A 6,000-nucleotide genomic window follows, 5' to 3' on the forward strand; every position below is an offset into this window, starting at 1 on the left:
TGACCCAATATAAGACTTTTTATATATAAAAAATTAAAAGATCAATTTTTTAACATCATACCAAAACATCACATTCCCACAAGGATAGAACCTAATAATATCTTCATATTGAAAGAATCAAAATCATCAATTAAATTACAACCTAGAGGACAGAGTTCAAAGTCCTGGTAAAGCTAAGCTCAAAAAAAAAAAAAAAAAAATTCTGGTAAATCCATCAAGGGCACAGCCCTAGACATCCGAGCAGTACTTGACCTACTGGCAAGGAGGTCTTCTTCTTCGTCTCCTGTGCTCTATTCGCACGCTTTCCGACGCCATTCGCTAGTTTTCCGGCGATCGATTTTTTGCTTCGCTTTTGCTTTTGCGTTTTGCTATTCTTTTCCTTCTTCTCGTCCCTCGAAGATGATGAGCAAGTGAAGACCTTGAATATCCACTTCTTCCTTCCAGACGATGAAGACCTCGAAGTAGAGCCTGACTCGATCGCCGGAGGCCTTGAAGCATCGATCGCCGGAGACCTCGAAGCAGAGCCTGACTCGATCGCCGGAGTATCTAACTCCACAATGCGATCAGGATGATGGTGATGAAAGGCCTCTTCGTGTTCTTGGCATTGGAGCTGTGCTTGTAGTGGTGACATCGGCCGGATCTCACTGTTCAAAAACAGCTCGTCGGCCGAAGTCATATAGCTCGGTGTGAAGCCAGAAGCAAATTGGAACTCGAATGACCCGGACTGATCATCGTCGGTGTCGCCATTGTTGGAAGACTGAATCTCGACGTTGGGTTTGCCATCGTTGCGGTTGCGGTTGCGGTTGCAGTTTGAAAAGAGCACTACTGTGAGTTCGATACCAGATATGACAGAGGACGCCCACAACAACAATATGCCAGTGATGAGTGATAGAATGGAAACAGAAATAAAAAACAAAATGTGAAAGGTTGAATACATATTGAAGGTAGTGGGATTTTTGCGTGAGAGAGAGAGAGAGAGAGAGGGAGTTGAGGTGCGCGGGAATAATTAGACAGAACGCTTGTGAAAGAGAATGATGCATTGGGCTTCAATAAATATTAGAATTTAATTTTTGGATGTTTTCTTGTTTGGAAATGTTGCTTCATTCCCACAATGTTGCTTCATTTATGGTTATATTATATTGGTTTAATTTAAGAATTTTGAAGTTTACTTGTTTACCATTAAAATTTAATAGAAAGGGAATCTCAAAGTTTAATTTTATATAAATTTTAGCTAGCAAAATATAAATAATTTAGATAATTTTAATAAACTTTTTTTTTATCAATGATACTAGATTAGCTATGGATTAAAAAAGGAAAAATTACCTACACCTCTCTTGAGGTTTAATGAAAATATAGATTCTCCCCAAAGTTTTAAAAATTACATCCCGTCTCCTAAAGTTTCTAATTTCTTAACAAATAGATCATTTTATTAATAAATCATCAAGTTAATTAACATTTTTAATAATGTTAAAATTTTATTTCAATTAATAATTCAGATAATTTTACTATTATATGGGTGAACAGTTAGAAATTGCACTTTTTCAATTAATTCTGTTAAATAAAAAATTCTGACAGAGAGATATTTGTAATTTTTCAAATTACAGGGGCAATTCATAATTTAAGTAAATCTCAAGAGGTGTATTTTTAATTTACCCATTAAAAAATGAATGAGAACGGTGTCAGTAAGATGCAAAAATGAGAAGAGTAGGGGTGTAATTTTGGCCCGTGATCCGCGGGCAGTCCGAAGCCCGCCCGCAGCCCGATGTGGGCCCAGTCCGTTAAGACCCGAGCCCAAGCCCAGCCTGAGGCCTTGGGCCTGGACCATTATTTTGAAGCCCGACCCGCTTGGTCCTGCCCATTGGTACCGCTCAAGGCCTGCCCAAAAGCCCGACCTGAGGCCCTGCCCGCCCGGCCCACCCGATACCCAATATTATTTTTAATGAAAAATAATAAAATTTTGGTACAAAAAATAAAAAAAAAATTTAAAAACTGTTTAGGCCCGCCCAAAGCCCGAGCCCAAGGGCTCGTCCCGAAGCCCGGCCCACTGGCCCGCCCAAAAGCCCAAATATCCATGGGCCTGGTCTTGGGCCTGGACCTAGTTTTCTAGCCTGTGTCCCGGCCCGACTCAATTTTTTTTTAGGGAGCCCGTAAGGCCCAACATGAGTCCAGTTCGGCCCGGCCCGAGCCCGGATGGGCCGGGCCAAAATTACATCCCTAGAGAAGAGTAACAATGGTGGATAGAAAAAATAGATAGAGGGGTAGAAATGGGTTGGGAAAAAAGGTTAATCATGGACAATGATAAGGATTTGAGGTGATTTTTATTAGAAAAAAAGAAGTTAAATTGTACATTTTTTTATTAGTTATATTTAACTAATAAAAATAAATAGTTAAAAAAAGAAATCATTTTGATAGTATAAAAATAAATTTAAATAATTTATTAGAGCATATCCAATGTTTTATTCAAAATTTTCATCAAATTTCACTTAAATTTGATTTAAAAAAAAGCTTGATTTGATATCGCGCATTCCAATGGAGTGATTTGGGATTTGATCAAACTATCAATCGATCGGGAGGACGACTGAAGATTCTTTGAAAAATGGGTTAATAGTTGGTTCTCAATTTTTAAATTAATTTAGGTTATATTACTTATCATATTTTTTACATATTTAAAAAAAAATTAAAAATTAAAAAATTAACTTTTAACCATCTTTTTAAAACAACTTTACCTGTCTCACGTTGCCTATGCTAATTGGATGTTTGTTGGGGTTTGCTTGATTTTGTTTTTGATTTATTTTCATCTTTAAGTTATTTTCTTTTTAATTTTTTTTTATTATAAAAAATCAGCCTTTTAAAGACATCAAAAAATTATATAATTATTAAAAAAAACAATATAAATAAAATAATGATTCTTTTTTTTTTTTTTGCTTATTTTGACTTTTAATTTTTTTTTATATAACTTTTCAAAAAAAAAATAATTTGAATTCGTTTACTTGAGTGAATAGAATTTTTTTTTTTTTTTGACATACTTCTATATTTTACTAACATTTTACCTTCTTTTTTTTTTTTCTTCTTTTATTTATATTTCTATCAAAATTCATGAATCACACATCCATCAAAATTCATGAATCACACATCTTCCTGTCATTCTTCATTTTCTTTCTTCTCAAACCTTAGATATGAAATAATTTTCTTACTCTTATAATAATGACAAGAAAACCTTATCCATCGAATTTGGATTCGTCCAAATTTGTGCATGACAATCGTTCGACCGGTCATCTGGTAAGATGTCAATCATTGGGCAGATGCCAATTGGCACACCGATAGACGATGATAACGATCGTGGTTGATAAGGATGACAACAGCAGTTGATAAAAGTGACCCCGATTGTCTGACTTATTAATTCGGACAATTCAGGCGAGCTCAAATTCGATTGATCAATCATTTTTCTAATAATTATTAGGAATTAGCTTCTCTTCAATTAGGTTTCCCAATTGGAACATCCTATTAGGCCTCTATGGACCCACTACGGAACACGTATCGATAATCTAGACCACTCAGTATATGGGCCTCATCAAGTATTTAATTTTTTTAAAAAATCATGTTAATCAGATAACCATAACCACTTGATTAGATCACAGTTATTAGTTACCATTAACACAAATTTAATATGATCAAATAGCTATCGATATCAAATCAACGCGATTTTTTTGTAGGGATGAATTAGTTGACAAGTCCCACACATAAAACTGATCAAATTATCAATGTGAATTTCCGTAGTAGGCCTGTTATTTGTAGATTAAGCTAATGTTTGTTAGCAATTGGACCATTCAAACTCAAATCATAAATCTCACGAATCAAATTGTACGAAAGGGTTTGGGGATGTCGCCGAAAAAATCGAAGGTTGCCAAAATTTACAAATGTTTGCCGAAAAATTTGAATGTTTGGAAACTTTGAATATTCTAGGAATGACGAGAGGCTTAAATTCTTCAATGGTTACAATTAGAAACACAATAGTAAAGAGATGATGGAGATAAGAGATTCGGTGAAGAATAAAACAAAGTAGTTAGAGAGAGAATAATGGCAAGGTTTTTCTATGGATCTCCCACTTTCACTCTCAAGATAGATAATGGAGAAAGGAAACTAATTCTCTCCAAAAAATTGTCTCTCCAAAATCCATCCCATTGTAAAGCCACGAGCGTGTACTATTTATAGGTACCTCATGATGTACGATGGAGTCTATGTGCAAGGCACATGGGAAATATTCTCTCTAGCTATTTTATCCAAAGAAGTGATCTCTTTGAGGATGAGAAAAATCCCAAAGAGGAGATCAACCTCTCAACGAATCCTTTTTCTTAGCCATATCTAACCAATGATCATCAATCACCCCCAAAGAGTCAGGGGTGATCCCAAAGGACGCCATGCCGCAAATATTGTCGAGTCTCAAGGACCCCTTAAATCGTGTCCCCTTGATTCGGGTATAGACTAGTTTAACCGAAGAGTGAATTTATTTCCACACATTGTTCTCAGGATCGAGTTCTTTGTTCAAACTCCATCATTCCATGGTTCTGGTGCATCGATCCCGTAAAGCTCCGAACCCACAGGTGTTCTGGGACTCATTAACGGAGCGAGTTTTGTATTTGAATCCGTTCAAAGCCAAGCACTTTCGGATCTTTGGGTTTGTGGATCCGAATCTTTTCAAATCCAAGCTCAAATAGGTCTCTAGATTCGTGATTTTGAGCCATTTCAAGACTAAACAGATACCTCGAATGATGGATCTTCTCTGAGGGTTTTATCTTCTCTAAAAGCAGCAGTTCACCTTATCGGATGATCATATGACCTAAGTCTCTTTGGATGAGCTTGTTGGGCTCTCTTCAGAGATATAAGCTTGATGGGTCTTTCTCAACTCAATTTGCTGACTTTCTTGCAGGCTTGTTCAATATAATTCACTTTAGCTTACTTGGCGATAATTTCTCTGGGTCCACGAATTTTGGGTTTTCCGATTGGACTCCGATTAGGCCTAATTAATTTAATAGGCTCAAGTTAACCTCTCTTACACAAATTGAAAAAATTACAAAAATAGATACCAAAAATGATACATATTTTAAGAACTAGTAATGTGCTTAATCCAAAATTGCTTGTTAACCTATTGGATCAAGCTGAATGGATGGACTAAAGACAAACTTCTATTATTTTTAAACTCAATCTCTCCTTTGAAGTATTTAAACTTTAAGAAAAAAATTATAAATTAAATACTTCAAAGAAAAAAATTATAAATTAAAAATCATACGATGCTTATTGAGTAAGTTATATTTTGTCACTCAATTACGTAATTGGTATTAGATTATAATATAAATAATGTTATGTCTTAATTTTTTTTTTATTATTATCTCCAGATTGTGGCTCATTTGGGAATTAGAAATTATTTGAGAAATAAGTGTATTTATTTGGATCATATTATATTTATATTTTTTTTATTTTGTAAAAAGTCAAAAAATACACTAAATAAGAAAATTCCAAACAATCACTTTATTTGACTTTTTCATTTTTTTTACAAAAACACATGAGGAAAAACAAAAAGAGTAATGTGATGGATGTTTCGATTTTTCAATAATTTTACCCAAAAAATCACATGCCAAACAGTCTCTAAGAGAGATTATTTGGTTTTAAAATAATACTTTACATCATTCTTCATAGTAATGATACTTATTATGTTATGTCTCAAAATTAAATACAAAAAATTTAGGAGAAATTACAAAAAAAATAAAATAAAATGATCATTGTGACAAAATAAATTATGAATTTTTAATTTTATTAATTTAAATTTTAATATTTTGATTTGTTTTTAATTTAAACAATTTATTTATTTTCGTCAAATAAAATTGACTAAAAAATAATATTTTTCTCATTAAATTTAATAATAGTATTTTAATCATTTTATGTACATCGATATTGAATTTAATGACTAAATAAATATTTTTCTATCAATTTTACTAAATAAAA

Source organism: Camellia sinensis, chromosome 12 (assembly GCF_055761805.1).
Source record: "Camellia sinensis isolate YWXY chromosome 12, ASM5576180v1, whole genome shotgun sequence".
NCBI lineage: Eukaryota > Viridiplantae > Streptophyta > Magnoliopsida > Ericales > Theaceae > Camellia > Camellia sinensis.